The sequence below is a fragment of the Mustela putorius genome, unplaced genomic scaffold (assembly GCF_011764305.1).
Source record: "Mustela putorius furo isolate JIRA1106 unplaced genomic scaffold, ASM1176430v1.1 tig00003898_pilon_pilon_pilon, whole genome shotgun sequence".
In the NCBI taxonomy this organism is placed as follows: domain Eukaryota; kingdom Metazoa; phylum Chordata; class Mammalia; order Carnivora; family Mustelidae; genus Mustela; species Mustela putorius.
Genome location: NW_025422047.1, coordinates 34,179,971 through 34,199,047, shown reverse-complemented (window position 1 = coordinate 34,199,047; position 19,077 = coordinate 34,179,971). Strand labels below are relative to the sequence as shown.

Genomic DNA, 19,077 nt, shown 5'->3' with positions numbered 1-19,077 from the left:
AAATTGCTTCATAGGTCATATTTTGGAACTTTTTGAGCGCCTCAAGGACCAAGACTATATCTTATTTAATAGTGTGTTTGGGTGAAATCATGGGTTGAACTGTATTTCCTCTCCTAAATCCATATACAGAAGCCCTAACCCCCACGTGCCCCCCACCCCCATACCTCAGAATGTGACCTTATTTGGAAAGAGAGTCTTTGCAGATATAATTAGTTAAGATGAGACCTCATCTTAACTGGAGTAGAGTGGGCCCCTAACCCAATGGTGTCCTTAGGAAAAGGAAAAAGATAGACATGAGCACACACACACAAGGAGAACACCATATGAAGATGGAGGTGGAAATCAGGGTGACGTAGCAGAAGTCAAAGAACACCAAACATGGACAAGAAAAGAAACATAGAACTGATTCTCCTTCACAGCTCTCAGAAGGAATCAACACTGCTGACCGCTGGATTTCAGACTTCTAGCCTCCAGAACTGGGACATGGTAGATTTCTATTTTTTTAAGCCTCCCGGTGGGTAGTACTTAGTTACAGCAGCACTGGGAAACCAATAGTGGTGGCAAGTACAGAGTATGGTCATTTATTTCACAACTTCACCAAATACTTACTGTCTCTATTCAGGACTATGGGCATGGGGGAGGATAATGTGGCCCATCCTCATAGAGATGACATTCTGGTGAGGGAGACAGAAAACAAACAAATAAATAAACAAACAAATAAATGTAAAATAGTATTTGTCTCCATTTGTGAGAGGAAATGAGGGTCAGAGAGACCTCCCCAAATAAAGTGTGTTTTATCCATGAGCACAGCAGGGAATCCCAGAAGGCCCATTCCCCTTAGGATACAACCATGTGTTCTGCCAGGGCTCAAAAGCACCATCTCCAAATTGCATGTAGCTAAGTAACATGAAATGCTCTTTTCTGGTTCTTGCTGGCCAAAAAAATATAAGATCTTGGCAGAATGTAAATAGGGGATTTGAAGTTAGGGAACCTGGGCTGTGTTTCTGATTTGCTTTCTGTGAAATCCTGGATACATTAATTTACATATCTGAGTCTCAGTTTTCTTATTTGCAAAATAATACCTACTCCATAGGAGTATTGTGAAGAATGACTGGTGTTAAAGAAAAACAGTTGCTATTTATTTACTTCCTCTGAATCTTTAGCTGGCCTCATCCCGTAGATTCTAGACTTTTCTCAGATAAACCTGTAGTTTTTGTTTTGTTTTGTTTTTGTGTTTCCTGGTTGGTTTTTGTTTGATTTCTGGTTTGGGCTTTTGTTTTTATTTGTCTCTAGATGCCTAATATATCTACTCACAGGTTCTGGTCTTGCAACCATATTTGGATGTCAAGGCAGGAAGTTGTTGTTCTTTATGTTTCATGAAATGTCTACTAGTACCTCTATGTTCCCACACCTCCACACCTCCCCCATCACAAACACATAGAGGGATAACTGGGGCTAACACGTTTTTTCCCTTGAGAGTGACTCACTGTAGGGCTGACAGGGTTGTCTAAGTAATACGGGCCTCCACACATATATAGACACCCAATACCATCTGCTTTTCCCAAATGCTGCTGTTCCCAAATATAGTATGCCTCGCTGCTCACTCGTGCCCAGAAACCTCTCAGTACACTCTCCACTCGGTGGCTATTCATTTGTCTATGGATGGACACTTGGGTTGCTCCCCTATCTCGGCTAGACTATAAAAGTTATTTGAGTCCTTGAAGTGAAGTTTTGTCAAAATTCTTGTCAAGGAATATTAGTGATATTTTTAACACTTAGAACAGTTTTAATCTACAAGTCGTAAAAGATATTGTAAAACCCGCTTAAAAGTAATTGCTGAAATTTCCTAGATTTTTATTTAGAGTCATAACATTTTCAGTTAAAGTCAAGCACTTCAGGAAAATTAATTTTCATATTATTACTTTAATAAATCAAAACTTTATTTTAAAATCCATTGTAACCCCTAAATAATCTCTTGTGGGTTTAAACTGCCATCCAGGACACCAGAAGAACCTGAATGTTTTATCATTTGTCATGACTCCTTTATGCCTGTGGACATTTTCAGTTTCCCTACCTACTACCAATTCTGATTATAGTAAATAGAATTTATATGAGACCCACGGAGTCAGCCCAGAAGCCATAGTGGGGAATTGCTACATTCACATTTGTTTGGCTGTAGGGGTATGGGAAGGTAGGGCATACAGACTTATAATGGACTCTGGAGTCAGAGGGCCTGGATTTGAAACCTGCTCCATCACATACTATCATCTGAGACTTCTGGCAAGTTGTTTAACTGCTCTGTATCCAGTTTCATCACCTCTTTAAGTTCCATATTTAATTCATAATGTGTTTGTGAGGTTTACATCCTGCCACAGACTTGATGTACTTTCCTCAGCACCTGACACATGATTAAGGTTCAGTAAATGTTGGCTGTTGTTTGCTGCTATTTATTATTATTATTATCATTAGCAAAAAAGAAAGGATATGGATTTCAATTTCACTTGGTTTAAATGATTGTCAAAATTTACCATGAAGACAATTTGGGAGACTTCTAAATATACCTTTCTATATTTTAATTGCTATGACTTTCCAGGATCTCCAGGGCTGATGATTTAGCCTGAGGAAAACACCTGGTTTAAAAAGAAATGAAAAGAAAAAAGCATTTGGCACCAATCTCTGGTTTCAGGTTTAAACCCTAAGGCCCTGCCCTGTAGATTCTCTGGTTTCAACTACTTGGGATATTAGCAATTAGCAGACTAAAGTCTTGCTGTTTTTTGACATTTGTTTGAAGAACAAAAACAGCTTTAATGGTTTGCTGGGATCGCACAGGAGCCTCTCTCTTGCACAGGAGCCTCTCTCTTGAGCCACTTGGCGCTTGAATGTGAAGACTAATATGGGGAATGAGAAGTATTTCTAATTGTTGCTTCCGCCAGCATAAAGGCAATTACTTTTTTAGCCCTTGCTATGGACCAGCGCTGTTCTTCATACACTGACTCTTTTAAGTATTGTTAGGAGATACTGCTTTAGAGACACTAACTTTATTCACTTGTTAGTATTTTTACCCTCCACCAGTATTTCGAAACAAGTGTTTCAAAAAATATCTAGGCTAAATAAAATCCCACAGAGCAAACATCTCCTAGGCCGATAAGAATAAGAGGGCACAAAATGGTCAGCCTGGTGATTACTAGAGGTCAGCTATAGCTAGTAAAGAGTATGAAGCAGAGAAACAGACCCCACTTTTATCAATAAATTGCAAGACACCAAAGTGGTCACCAGGACTCAGATCCAGTCTGCCCCAGGGAAGCTGAACTCAGACGTGCCCCTTTGTTCAGAGGAGCCATTTTTCACTTATTCTTCCCTCTGCCCTCCAGAGAAAGAGACAACCCAGGGGAATTTTTGTGTCAGGAAATGAAAAATGCTCTGAATTTTCCTAAAGATTGAAGGCATTTATTTAACTAACCTGTGGTTAACATATATATGGTCAATCAGGGTTAGGGAGAAAGTGAGGTCTCTCAAATCCTACACAAAGAGCTGTAAACTGTCACAGGCTCGGTGCCCCCCTGGTGGAGTATGATGAAAGTCATCTTCCTTTTCCTCCCGTCTCCTAAAAAAAGTGCCTAAGATCCTATTAGCTCATGTTATATATCCATTTCTTCCCTGGCTTCATCTGGTCTTTTTTTTTTTCCTTTCTTTATTTTTTTTTATTTTTATTTTTATTTTTTTTGAGAGCTAGAGAGAGAAAATGTGTATACTCATGTCTGGTGGTGGTATTGGGGGTGGGGGTGGGGAACCCAGGACAAGGTTGGAGAGGGTTGGGGGAGGGGCAGAGGGAGAGAGAGAATCTTAAGCAGACGACATGCCCAGCACAAAGCCCAGTGGGAGACTTGATCTCATGACCCTGAGACCATCATCCAAGCTCAAATCAAGAGCTGGACATTTAACTGAATGAGCCACCCATGTGCCTGTGGCCAAAACATTTTTCCTCTTAAGTTTACATTTATTTTATCTTTCTGTAATTTTGTAAACAAACAATTCTTTCTGGGAAAAAAAATGTATTATTAATAAACAAGGCTGATGGTCACCCTACGGGACACCACCTCAGCTGCCAGGGGTGTTTACAGCTAGCATCCATTCTTTCTGATCCAATCTGCCAATGACTGGGTCATATCAGTAATTAAATATTTTTCACATAAAATCTACCTGTGCTTTTAAAACCTGTTGTTTTTTAGGGTTCTCAAAGACTAAAGGCTGCAAATAAACTCACCCCAAAATTGAAAATACGTATCTAACTATATTCATATATATTGTACAAAGTATCTGTGGGTTTTTTAAAGATTTATTTATTTATTTTAGAGAGAAAGATAGAGAAAGAGTGCACAAGGGCTGGGGGAGGAGGAGCAAAGGGAAAGGGAGAGAGAGAGAATCCCAAGCAGACTTCCTGCTGAGCACAGAACCCAACAAGGGGCTCAATCTTATGACCCTGAGATCATGACCTGAGTGGAAATCAAGAGTCAGATGCTTAACTGACTAAGCCTCCCAGGAGTCCCCAAAGTACCTGTGGCTTCTGCTAACAGTCATGATGTTATGCACTCGACTCATCACTGTCATCTCCAAAACTTCTATAATCCCTCAAAGTCAGAATTGCTCAAAAATAGGAAGATTCTGCATCCCTGATATAACTACACCTCATGATTCCAAGTCCCATCCAGGATCCATAGATGTAATTTTCCCATGTCTTTTAGAAGAGATCTTCTCACTATTTATACCTACAGGATTACAGTACTGGCCTGGTCACTGTCAATTTGCAGAAAACAAAAATTATTTTCAAAAGAAAGTTTAAGAAAAAGAGATTTGGGTTCTTATAAAATCACTGGTAGAGCTAGAAGAACAGGCTCCAAGTTGGCCTTTGGGGAATGGATCCCATAAAAACACTTCAGAACTAATCTGCCAAGGGAATCACTTCTTTTGCCACAATCAGAAAATAAGGCAATCAGGAAACTGCCACTAAAAATTTTGACTTTAGGAACACATATATTTTTATGCATTTTCATGTAAGAATATCTTGCATTTTCTTCATTTAACTTGACTCTGAAAGCAGCAGAAAGGAGAGAGTTTTGCACTGGAAGATCTGTTGCACCTTTCTATCTTATAGGATACATAAAACACACTGTCTTGGCTCTGCTCCAAGTCCTACCTCTCAACACCTACAAAGCTGGTGACTGGACACAAGAACTCCACTGTGGAAAAACCAGGGTCTCCACCCGTTTTCTAGAAGAAACAAGGGAAAGGGAAAAAAGTAGAAATGTGGTCTCTCGTTTCATGCAAGGGCATTTCATTGGCCAGATCTAATCACATCTGGACCCTTATCAGAGGAGTCCAGGACAGAAAATTTTTAGCTTTCTAGTATAGTTTTACCAAGCCGAAAAGCATATTAGAAGAGCATTTTTCAAATTCTATGTTGCAAATTACTTGTGGATGATAAATCAGTTTATTTAATAGCTGTGAAGTCAATTTAATTTTAATGAAATGGAATAGATAGAATATACCCTATATAGTAAAGAAGGATTGTTTTGCAATGCCTTTTGCTTCAGGGTGTGTGTGTGTGTGTGTGTGTGTGCGTGTGTGTGTATGTGTGTGTGTGTGTGTGTGTATTGGGTTATAATGTAAAAATGATCGTATGGTCCGTAGGTCTAGGACCAAAAAAGTTTGATATTCACTGCACTACAAGGAAGGCAGAACAAATTTTTTGAACACTAATCACAATATTCAACATAAACTCTATGAGGATGAATTAATATCTAAACTAATTGTGTTAATTTTCTATGGCTACTCTAACAAATTACCACAAATGCAATGGCTTAAAACAAATTCATTATGTTGTAGTTCTGTAGTTAAGAAGTCCAGAAGGGGTTTCACTGGGCTAAAATCAAATGTTAACATGGCTGCATCCCTTTCTGGAGGCTCTACGGGGGATCCCATTTCCTCCCCTTTTCCAGTTTCTAGGGCTGCCCACATTTCTTAGCTCATGGGCCTCTTCTTCCATCTTCAAAGCCAGCAACGCCAGGCCAGCTTTATCACGGTGCCCCGTCTCTGGTTGTCTTCTGCCTCCATCATCACATTTTAGGGACCCCTGCGATTACATTAGGTCCCCCTAGCTAATCCGCGGAAACCTTCCTACTTTAAGGGCAGACAATGAGCAACCTTAATTCCATCTTCAACCTAAATTCCCCTTTGCCATGTAGCCAAACATATTCACAGGTACCAGGGATTATGACATAGACAACTTGAGGGGGAGGGAACATTATTGCTTGTACCACAGTAACCCACTAAATTAAGGAACATGAGAATGACTATGTATCCTATAAGATAGAAAGGTGCAACAGATCTTCCAGTGCAAAACTCTCTCCTTTCTGCTGCTTTCAGAGTCAAGTTAGATGAAGAAAATGCAAGATATTCTTACATGACAATGCATAAAAATATATCTATAATTTCATTAGTCATTTAGGATGTCTTCTGTCTGTTCCTTACTATGCGTAATATGGAAAATAGCTAGTTACCTTTGGTCCCTCCCCCACTTCTCCTCAGCATTAAATTTGAAATATCATTTTACTTCACCTTAAAACCAACAAGTCTTTTAGCAAGATGACACTATACTTTATATATGTACCCTGTTCCTCTCCCACCATTTTCTAGCGTTTGTGCCATATCAACATTATCAGAGCATCACTGTCCTATGATATTGTTTCCCTTAATGTCATCACTTAGTCTCAGTTATATAGTAAATGTATATTGGATACTCACAGACCAATACGGAGTCTGTACTCCCCAATCCCTTCAGTTGTCTGAGATTTCTCAGGAACGATGTTGGAAACAATAACTGCTGAGTTCTTACTCATTCATAAGAGTATCTACAGCATTCATGCTTGACAGTTCATTTGGCAGAATATAAAACTCTTGGCTTACACATTTCTTTCCTTGAGTATAGTAAATGTTACTATTTTGCCATAAACTGTTGCTGCAAAAAAAAAGCGAAAAAAACCTATTGTTTTAATTATGGCTTTCCCCCCCACACCCAACAAGTGACCTCAACATCTTGTCTAAAAACTCAAAAAGTTTTGTTCTTATTCTTATTAGTCCAGTAGTTCTAAATTAGTGTATGTCTCAGTGTTAGCTATTCTGGGACAATTTTCCCATAAACATAGTGTTATTTTGAGACTCCTTTAATTTTAAGAAACTATTCTTGAAATGTAATTTTTAGTATTTTTGTCACTTTTTTTTTTGCTTTGTTTTGGGGGAACTTACATATACTGCATTTATTGTCAACATTAAATAGATCTGTAACTTTCTCTGAAGTCTTTTTATTTTTGTTTTCCAAATGTTTATTCTTTTTCATCATCTATTCGCTATTATCTGTAACTTCTTCAAATGCACTCTTTCATTCTAGAATGACATTTTTCTTTTTTTTTTTCTAATTAGTTTTTTCATTTGGTCAGTTTCCTTTTCAAATCTTTCTTTTATCTAATGCTTTTGTCTCTGAGTTTTCTATTTCTAATTTATGCTGTTCTTTTATAGTCTTAAAAATATTTTAATTTCTTTCAGATTGTTTTCAAAAGAGTAATTTTTTTTACATGATTGCCCATAAAAATGTGGCTCTGCTTAGTACTCCCTTTTTCTTATAATGAATCTGCACAAGATGTGACTAAAGTCGTTTGCTGCTGCTCATGTTCAGGTGAGACAGATTTGCCTGTCCTTTTAGATGTCCCCAAGTGCCGAATCAGGGAGTGTTAGGGTGACTTCCTTATTTTAGAGCTTCCTTTTATGTCGTTATTAAGAAATACTAACAAATATGGTTTCATGGCGATTCACAAACCTGTACCCCTGGGGCCAATAATACATTATATGTTTATTTAAAAAATTAAAAAATTAAAAAAAAAATATGGTTTCATACTGGCCTCTTCTTTGTCTCTTTCCCCCACTTCATCTGGACTCTCTTTCTTCTCCTAGAACTCTGGTCCTGCTCCATTTGCTTTCCATTCTCAGTAGTGTGTTCTCAGCAAAGTCTTTTTCCAGAAAGAACACATTGGTCTGTTAATTTTAAGTTTGTAGGGCCCAGAACTCTCTAGCACTGTCTAGACATCTCACAGCTCTCTCTCCCTCATAGGAGCCATGGCACTTGCAAAACCCACCTCCCGATATTTGCTATCAGCAGAGGAACCTGTTGAGCTTCCCGCACTAAAACAGGAACATGCTCCTTTCTGACCTCTCTGGCTCTCTCTTTGCCTGACCCCGCTGTCTCCCACAGAGTTGCTTACATAGCATAGTTCGTGTTGCTATTATTGGTTTGCTCTTTGTATTTAGGAGTTCATGGAGTAGCTCATTCTTCATTTTTTTAGAAGTTTCCATATTTTTTGTTGTTGGTAGTGGTAACGTTTTATAATCTACCTTTTTTTTTTTTTTTTTTTTTGCCAGTTTCTGAGGGGAAATTTAGAGAGATTCAAAAGCTATGTCATCACTATCTTGTCTTCTCTCTTGTTATTTAAATTGCACATGAAGGACTCAAAAATTCCCTTTTCCTTCACTGGTATCTTTTATAAGACCTCAGGTTCCACATATCAAAACATATCTCAGAACCACAATGAGATACATTCTTCCACCACTATGTTGACTATTATTGTTTTTAAAAAGAAAGAAACAAAGACAAAGTGTTGATATCTGAGATCTATAATGAACCCTTCAAACTCAACACACACAAAACACATAATCATGTCAAAAAATGGGCAGAAGACATGAACAGACACTTCTCCAATAAAGACATACAAATGGCTAACAGACAATTGAAAAAATGTTTATCATCATTAGCCATCAGGGATATTCAAATCAAAACCACATTGACATACCATCTTATACCAGTTAGAATGGCCAAAATTAACAAGACAGGAAACAACAAGCATTGGAGAGGATGTGGAGAAAGGGGAACCTTCTTGCACTGTTGGTAGGAATGCAAGTTGGTGCAGCCACTTTGGAAAACCATGTGGAGCTTCCTTAAGAAATTAAATATAGAGCTACCCTATGGCCCTGCAATTATACTACTGGGTATTTACCCCAAAGATAGAGATGTAGTGAAAAGAAGGGCCACCTGTACCCCAATGTTCATAGCAGCAATGGCCACGGTCACCAAACTGTGGAAAGAACCAAGATGCCCTTCAACAGACAAATGGATAAGGAAGATGTGGTCCATATACACAATGGAGTATTATGCCTCCACCAGAAAGGATGAATCCCCATCTTTTGTAACAACATGGGCAGGACTGGAAGAGATTGTGCTGAGTGAAATAAGCCAAGCAGAGAGAGTCAATTATCATATGGTTTTGCTTATTTGTGGAGCATATAAGGAATAACATGGAGGACATGGGGAGATGGAGAGGAGAGGTGAGTTGGGGGAAATTGGAGGGGGAGACAAACCATGAGAGACTGTGGACTCTGAGAAATAAACAGAGGGTTTTGGAGGGGAGGGGGTGGGAGGTTGGGTGAGCCTGATGGTGGGTATTGTGGAGGGCACATATTGCATGGAGCACTGGGTGTGGTGCATAAACAATGAATTCTGGAACACTGAAAAGAAATTTTAAAAATAAATAAAAATTTTTAAAAAGAAAGAAAGAAAAGCAGAAAATAATAAGAATTGGCAAAGATGTGGAGAAATTAGAATCCTGGGGCATTACCGGAGGGAAAGTAAAATGCTGTAGCAACTATGGAAAATGGTATGGCAGTTACTCAAAAAATTGAAAAAAGAATTACCATGTGATCCATAAATTTCACTTCTGAGGATTGAAAGCATCTTGTAAGATACTTGTAAACCCATGTTCATAGCCGTATTAGTCACAATAGCCTAAAAGTCAAAGCAAGCGAAGTGTCCTTAATGAATAGACAAAACATGGTATATACATACAGTGGAAGAATATTCAGCCTCAAAAAGGAAGGAACTTCTAACCCATGCTACAACACAGAGGAACCTTAAGAACATTATGCTACATGTAATAAACCAGTCCCTAAAAGACAAATATTGTTTAATGCCATGTATATGAGATACCTGCCTTGAGTTGTCAAATTCATAGAGAAAGTAGAATGGTTATTGACAGGGGTTGGAGGAGGAAGGAATGAGGGGTCATTTCATGGGAATAGGGTTTTAGTTTTGCAAGATGAAAACAGGTTTGCAGATTGGTTGTACAACAATGTGAATGTACTTACACCAGTACTTACTACTATACTTTACAGTTAGATTAAGATGGCACATTTTATGTTCTATGTATTTTACAATTTTTAAAAAATCATTTGTTTAATTTTTTAATATTCCAGATCTGGTATGTCCTCCCCTCTCTCAGTGAGATGCACGTACATCTACCTAGTGGCTCAAGACAAGGAGGGGTCTAGGAGTCATTCTCAACCCGCCCACTTCACACCCAACCCACATCCTATCCTGTTATTCCAGATAGCTCGGTGAACCTACTCACTTCTCTTCATGCCCAGTGCTTTATCTTCCGTCTCCAACCTGTATTGTCTTCCTCCCACCAATGTATGTAACAGTCCAATCATCATACTTCTGCCAGAGTGTTCTAAAACAGAGAATGTGTACTTCCTGGAAGTCCAAACTCCTTAAAGAGGCTTACGGACAGGGACACATAATCTCATCACTGGTCATCTCACCATTCCATCCATCCCTTACTTTCATTATGGCCCAGTCATAGCACAGACCTTGAGGCTGGACTAGGCTCCAGTGAATCAGGCGCTCTTGGTTTTGAGAGATGTTCATATAGCCCAAGGCCATTGCTCTTCTGCCCTCTTATGCTACTCAGCCATAATCTTCATTAAATGGTTTTTGATTTGTGCTGCAAAGTCTTCAGCCATGATTCTCCAAGCCTAGCAAGTACATTAATATCAAGAAAGAAGCTATAATGGAGTTTTAACAATATAATTCCCCCAGGGAAAAAAAAAAAAAAACAGAACGTACTTCAGTCCCTGAAATGTTCATCTTTTTATAAAATGCAGAAATGAAAAGATAATTTGATCTTCCAGACATTCCAATCACAATTTCCATAATCTGTTCTCTTGTGCTCTCTATTGGTCTTACTTCCTCTTCATGTATTAGTAATAAATAATAATAATAATAATTCCCTCCCTCATGTTCAACTCCACATTACTCTAAGAAGTTTTCTTTTGCAACTTCATCTTATTTCCTTAGGTCTTAATATTTTTTCCTCTCTTATCGTCTTCCATTAATCTCTAAGTCCTCTCCTTAATGCAGCTCCTCAAGGTTAATGTGCTTCACCAAGCAAAGGAATTGGGCTTGTCGGTCTTTCTTGTCCTCTTGTTCTTGGTTGAGGTGTTATACTTTGTTTTTTGAGAAAAGAAATAAAGAGAAAAAAAAACATTCTGTATAAATTAGGGAACTTCTTACAATTGCTGAGCAAACAGAAGCTCCTAAAGTCAATGATAAAGTCCCAAACTCAGTGGATTTACATATAGTTTTCTTTGTTCCAAATAGCACTCTCATGGGAACCGGCAGTTTCTATTCAAATCTTTAATGTTTCTTTCCCTAATCCCCATTCTTAGAAACTCCAACCAAGCTCGAAACTTCAACCCTAAATTTCATCCTGCCAATTCACAACACTTCATCACTGGGCCTGACATTGCACCCAAGATCCAGTATTTCCAACCACAGTTAAGATGTTTCTATATGCGGTTCCTGTCATTTCCATAATCACAGAATTTCTAAATTTTATTCCTCCCCATCTAACACCCCTACTTTTTGTTTATAAAGTTACCAAATACCCAAGTTCAAGTTATCCTACTAAACACCTATGATTTTTCTCTATGATATGTGCTAGGAACAGAGAAAATGGAGTATAATCCTCACCCTGAACACGTTCTCAGTCCAGCCAGGAAGAGTGACAACCTGGAGGTGGGGCCCAGAGTCTGGAAATGGTCACACAGAAGGATTCCCTCCCTTAATCCCTGATAGTCAACTTTTTACCAAGTGTTACTCTATTATAATCTAATGTTTGTAAAATTCATCACTGACATCAGTCTTTTTTCCAAATTGAAATCTTGAAGGTGTATTTCCCATATTCTTCAGTAGTGAATCTGAACCGAGTACAACCTATGCTGCTTTGGTTTTGCGTCAGCTTCACTTCTCCTCTCCACAGGGCTACAAGGTCATCACCTCCTGTCTTGGGTACTCCAGCATACTCCTTTCAAATTGCTTCCCCTTCTTCCAAACCATCCAGGGCATCAGACTATACTTCCTACAGTCCTACATTTCCAAAGCTATTCCCTGATTCAGGAACCTTCTGTGGGCTTGTTCCGGTCACAGCAGGGAGTCTTCAAGGCCAACCAAGGCCCCACCCTGGCTTGCGGATTGATTTCCAACTAGTCTCCAAAACCCTACTCAGGAGTGACAGCCAAGGCTCATTTCCAAATGCGCACCTTTAATGAGCACCCCTACCCTGCCAACAAATCTCCTCAAATTCTGCCTGGATTTTAAGGACAAGCCCAGGTTCTACTACTTTTCTGACAACTGTGACCAAACCTAACTGTTCTTTCTCTGATTGCACCCAGAGCTCTACTCCAGATTCCCCAAATCACCCAAGGCTCTGGTTAGAAATGGTTTTGTCTCCTGTATCGTAAAGATAAAAAAAGCCTATCAGCAATCCTTTCTCTTTTTCGTCATATAAACTCTTTTAGCAAATTTTGGGTTTCTAAATCGGGTAAAAAGGAAGGAGAAATGGCCCAGTCTTAAAAGGACAAACATTTTTTAACTTGAGGTATTTGCAATGATATTAGGCACCTCCCAGGTTACAAATGGAATGGAGAACACACTGCCTGACCATACCAGCCCCCAGAAAAAAGATTACAGTAATAATTTTAGTCTTCCCTTCCCATGAAAGGACCTCCTGATACAACAAAAAGTGTTCAGAGCTAAAGATCTGTATTCTGGTGCCAGTTCTAATAGGAGTCAACATCAGAAGTTACTTCACACTGTGCCTCACTTTGTTTGCCTGTAAAATAATGAAATTGAAAGAGAGGATTCTCTGAGGTTCCTCCTCATTCTCACATTTTTATGTACATGGCACAGTATACATGCTGATTAATTAACCAGTGATCAATAAAAAAGTCCTAAGTTGTTACTTCTTCTTGGGATAATTTTATTTTAGCAGACCTGACACTTTGAGCAAAATAAATGACTCTTTAATATTTTCTCTGGCTCTTCTGGAGAAAGAATTTGGGAGAGGAAAAAAGAATGCATGCTGAACCCAATAGCCAGTTTCTTCTTCATAAAGCTGACATGTCTGCCCATGATGATTACCAATTGTTATTATCAATAGCATGACTATCAGGTAATGTAAGTCACATACATAGTCCTATAAGAGCAATAATTCAAACATTTTCATTTCAAAGCATCCATTGGTCCAACTATAACTCAAAGTTTTTTCTGGTCCAACAAATGACACTATTGGTTGAGTAAAGATGTTTTTGTGATTCTTCTTCAAAAACTGTTTGAGAGCTTCCTGCTGTAGTCATGGAGGTTGTAAGAACTCACTAATTACTGGCCCAAGGACCAGGAGGTCAAAAACATTTTTTTTTTAATCTGACTAAAAATGTCACAGCATTTTGCTTTCTCTAGATAGCAAAAAAGGCCAATGGAAGCAGGTGTTTGAACTCTGAATAACAAGCTTCCAGAGAAGCAGTAACCCAAGGACTGAGTAATGCCTCCTAAAAAAATGAAAGACTCAATGACCCACAGGGGAGAACATCCCAGCCTGAAGGTAAAGGGCAAGATGTTACATATTTTACTGGAGTGGCAGGTACAGCTACTACAGAGAAAAGCCATCTTGTTGAATCAGATCTTTCTTTATCATCCCTTATGTTACAGGGGTGAGATCATGAGCATAAAACAAAGGAAATTGTGAGAGAATATTTTCAATCAAGAAGCACTCAGTGAAGCATGTAATTAAGTGGAAAACTGTCAGTGATTGCTTATTGTATCTGCACAGGACAGGACATTGGTTTAATGGCTTTATATAAATGGGAAAAGACAACTTGGTAATTGACTTAGTACAACAGTAGACAATGTAGAAAAGATACTTCTGGAGACAATAAGGTATTGAGTACAATCTCAGGGGTGCTAAACGTTTAGGAATACTGAACACTGAAAAATGTATAGAATTGATCAGATACTATTCTTTAACCAATATGTATTTTAAAACCTCAATGATTTTCCAGAGTTTATAAAATTGGCTGACCTGATCATAAACAACTAAGTTCCTCTCTTCCATTGGCACCAACAAGCCATTTTTTTTTCTTCATTCTAGAAGAGTTTGAATAAAACTTCTCTGAACAGTCTTGCAAACCAGATGTATTGTATTAAAGGAGAACAGGAAATTGGGAAGGACCGTAAACCTCAGGCAAGTGCTTGTATTCATTCTTTCTTCATAAACCATATAAATGCCTCTTTGCCCTAGAAATTAAACCACTGTAACATCAAAAGACAGCGTAAAACTTTTAAGAAGGTCAGAAATTTCGTTGCCTCTACATCTACCTATAAATAGGTCATTGACTACATATTGGAAATATTTCAAAATGTAAACGAGCTTGTTGTGGTATGAGGAATTGAAAGCTATGGCTGCTCTATAATGTCCAAACTAAAGAGAAGGGAGAAAAAATGAGGTGACATCAAAACTCAGATCCTGAAAGTAATGATATCATGATGAGGTCATGCTAAAACTTCCCATTCCGACCTAAGAAGCAATAACCAAGTAGTAAAGAAGAATTTGGGAGAAAGAGTAGTGACAGACGAGGGTGACAGGTATGAGAGCTATGGAGCACGGGATCCCTGTCCTATCTCCCTCCCCCTTCTTCAAGACTTCAATTCCTTGTTCTTTTGCCCTATGCCCAAAATTAACTGCTGTTAGTTGCATTGAGAATAGACTCTTAGAATACAGACTGCTAGTGAAGGGAAGATTTGGGAGGGCCTACTGCTTCACAATATGAATCCATTGTGTAGTAAACAAAAGTAGAGAACTAACCAACCAAACAAAAACAGAAAACATCACGTAATAGGAAATAACTGTTAAGTTACTCTTCACCCCTTAATTTCACCACCTCAGTTTTTCCTGTACTTTTATTTTTTATTGAGTATAATTGACACACAATGTTATATTAGTTTCAGCTGTACAACATAGTGATTCAATTTCTGTACGCCATGCTGCGCTCACCAGAAGTGCACCTACCATCTGTCACCATAAAACCCCATTACAGTATCATTGACTGTATTCCCTCTACTGTGCCTTTTATTCCCATGACTTATTCATTCTGTAACTAGAGCTTCTCTTGTATCTCCACAGTGGGATGAAGGGAATTGGTATTCATTTGACAAATGTTTATTATTATTAGAAATACCTTGGCTATTACAGAGATGAAACCTGGACTCCCCTAAAAGGATTTGTACTTTAATTCTAAAAATTCAGACTCTCCTTCCTAAGAAACTATGTCTTCTGGCTTCCACATCACCCTCTTATTCTTCACTCACTTGTCTAAGCACATCATTTTTGTGTCCATTCTAGTGCTTCTCCACTAGCTTTTTCAAACTTCTTATATTACAGGCTATCCTTGTAAGGGGGATATGCCTTCTTCAAAAATTTCAACTACCATGGGGTTTTTGCAGTTTACTTACCAATCTAGTATACCAGAACCCAAGTATTTATTAAATTCCATTTCCTTATTTCCACTGCATTCTGGACCATCTCTTCTTGATAATCCCAAGTCATCTCCCCCTCAAAATGTCTGAAAAGAAACTATATTCCTGTTTCTTGTATTCTTTTCCCTTTTTCTACTCTCTTAGTTTTATTTCTTCCATGGCAAACCCCAAGACAAGAATTCCAGTGCAAATAGTTTGCTTGGAAGGTGATCTGGAAGAGACTGTTCAAGAATTAGAGTAGTGAGGGACGCCTGGGTGGCTCAGTTGGTTGAGCAGCTGCCTTTGGCTCAGGTCATGATCCGAGGGTCCTGGGATCGAGTCCCACATCGGGCTCCTTGCTCAGCAAGGGAGCCTGCTTCTCCCTCTGCCTCTGCCTGACTCTTTGTCTGCCTGTGCTCTCTCGCTCTCTCTCCCTCTATCTCTGGCAAATAAATAAATAAAAATCTTTAAAAAAAAAAAAAAAGAAAGAAAGAAAAAGAAAGAATTAGAGTAGTGAGACCAGAAAGGGAAGGCAGTAAAAAGGTTTAGTTGTCAAACAAGTTGCCGCTGTGGGAACCCAGGGTTGTTTACCACCAGGGAAGTCTGGAAATAGGATAGGAACCTCAGAGTAAGCCCATCTATGGCACAAGTGTGCCAAGGTATTTACACAGAATTTCTGTCAAACAGTGGGTAAGTAAAGGTTGTCACTAGGACATAATTTTCCAATGTTTCCCGTCTCCCTGGCCCTTGTCACCAGAGAAAGCCCTCAAGCTTTGGAAACCCTCTTCAGCTGGAAGGTTGTGTGCTATGGTTATGAGAGGAGCACAAGCAAGTTCTGCTGACTCTTTGTTCTCCATCTTGGCCAATGGCACTACACCACCAGTGACCCTAGCTGGAAACCTTATAATCAGCTATGATTTCTCCCTCCTCTTCACCCCCTACACTCACTCAGAAACCAAGTCTTATTGATTTTACTCCCATCTTAGTGTTAACTTTGTTTCCCTTCCTCAATCCTTATTCTATTGTCTTACTTCAGTGCATCAATGCCTCTTCTAAAATATTGTCATGAATGGATCCCATCTGGTCTTTTGTTCTCCAAGCCCTTCCTTTGAGCTGCAAGCAGAATCTCCCATCCTTTACAGTACTCCTAGAGGGATAATAAGAGTAATAACAGCCAACACATACTAAATGCTCTCTCTGTGCCAGGCACTGGACTAACTATGTTACATGCATTATCTCACTTGATCCTCAAAACAAACTTGCAAGGTAATGCTTTATATTCCCATTCTATAGATGAGGTCACTGAGGCTTAGAGAAGCGAATAAAGTCAGAGCAGATAAGATCAGAGAAGGAGTCTGACTCCAGAACTCTGGTGCTTGACAACTATGCAATATCACCACTCCACCCAGTCATCTGTTTAAAATGCAAATCCAGTTATCTGTTATCTCCTGCCCCAATTAAAAGCTCAAATCCATCAATGGTTTGCTAACACTCTAATGACTGAAGTCTTAACTTTTAAGCATTATATGATATCATGTCATACACTGGACTCATGTTCCCTTTCTGGCTTATCTTTATTCACCTGGCCTCACATAATATTAGTTCATAAATTTAAACCGCAAAGAACAGGAAGCAGAGTGTTTGACTAAAACATGGGGTTGCTTTGAGGAGAGTCGGAGAAGATAAGCCATGTTCATATCACAGAGGGCTTCTATAAATCAAAGATCAAAGAAGCTATATATCTTTCCAAAAGGCATCCCCACGCCCCAGCCATCAACATTTCTGAAAATGTGGTCGGGACTTTCAGCTTCGCATGGTCAGGAATGGCCTGAGGCAGATAGGAGGCTGGCTGACCTACAAACCTGATGACTGAACCCTTAGCGTCACCAGTGGGTATTGTCTGGCTTCCTGCTGTTCACTTCACCGGCCTCCCTAAATACTACCCTTCTCTCCAGCCATTCCAACTGTTTCTTGTCCTACAAGATCGCTTCCTGCTGCCCACATTGTCCTTTTTCTGTTCGGAACTCAAAAAGGACTCAACGTCTGTCAATCAGCAACGCCCTGTATTCTTATGAGGTCTTTTCCTTTTCCCCTGAAGGTAGAGAGAGCCTGAGTACAGAAGGGGATAGATGGCATCTTCTATGTGCCTGAATGCCCTGCAGCACCCAGAATGTAAATGATTTGCAGCAGACAACTGAATGGATGAGTTAGATGGCCTCTGAAAATTCTTTCCAAGCCTGTGTTATTTTAAACCCGAATGTTCTCACAGTTTGAATGTATGGGAACATGTAGTAAATTACACGTATCACTGTTAAAAGAATATTAAATTCTGAAGGTCACCTCAGGTCTAATTAATAATAAGCAATAGGCTATATTTCACATATGAAAGTGACCCACTATCAGTAAAGCAAACATTACAAAAGTTAAATATTCACAGGGCTAGCCATTATCAAACTAAGTGGTGTTATGGGTGGTTAATATTGCACAGGACAATTCTGTTATCCTTTTAACAGAATACTAATCGCCCACCACACCCCTGCCAACTTCCCTGCTCTACTGTCCCTTTATGATTTTGCAGGATATAGACACAATGAGGCCCATTTCCCTGACAAGGGCTAAAAAATGATAGTAGGTAAATAAGAAAATTACATTTCAAAGAAGAATTTCTTTCCCAACATTGAAAGTATATGAAGATTGTTGTACTTTTGTTGTCTATTCACACTGTTAATCCGTTCATGTGGGGTGACTAAAACTTTCTCCCCTCAACAGAGAGATGGATATGAAATCATATTTTCAGCATGGAGTCACTATTTTACCATTGACGTGGGCAGAGAACAACGTTCAGTAGAGGCCATGTATTCCTGCTGTGAAATGTTATGCAGCACAGAAGTAGCAGAAGTGGAGATGGGCCTTCATTAAAACCATGATGCCAGCCAATGGCTGGAGATGGAAGGCAGCTTCCTACACAGGAGAGAACTTTAGGGATGAGTAGGAGGAAAAAGCTCTTGATGGCCAACTCACAGTAATACACTGCAGCATAATTAAATCAGCTCCAAGTTTCTTTGGTTTAAAATCAATTTTAGGGAAAATTCTGTTTCAGTGAAGATAACTCTAACCCCCTGGGATGTTTCTACTAACATAAAGTCCATTATCTAAGTACACACTTAGCAAACCAGACTAAGAGATTTTTTTTTAAAGTATGGTTCTTAGAAACAGGGCTTTACTTGTTTACTTTGGTTTATTTGTGGTAATAATACTCTGTTATTTCTAATTTTATATGCATTGCTAATGGAAAATTTATATACACTTGCAAGAGGTAATTTTTATATTTAATAATATGATTTAAT

General features: G+C 38.9%; 1 long non-coding RNA gene across 8 annotated transcripts in view; it reads right to left on the bottom strand.

Annotated features, from left to right (window-relative positions):
* The window catches only part of LOC106003814, a 45,717-nt gene extending 34,332 nt beyond the window's left edge, over nucleotides 1-11,385 (bottom strand). For 7 of the 8 annotated variants that reach the window (XR_006602882.1, XR_006602877.1, XR_006602878.1 and 4 more), the window contains exons 1-4: nucleotides 10,750-11,385; nucleotides 9,796-9,886; nucleotides 6,802-7,015; nucleotides 610-674 (exon numbers count right to left, since the gene is read on the bottom strand). This is a non-coding gene — a long non-coding RNA (uncharacterized LOC106003814). Of the gene's footprint in view, nucleotides 1-609; nucleotides 675-6,801; nucleotides 7,016-9,795; nucleotides 9,887-10,508 lie in introns of all 8 variants that reach the window. The other variant, XR_006602879.1, reaches the window with a different exon arrangement.
* Between the last annotated feature and the right edge of the window lie 7,692 nt (nucleotides 11,386-19,077).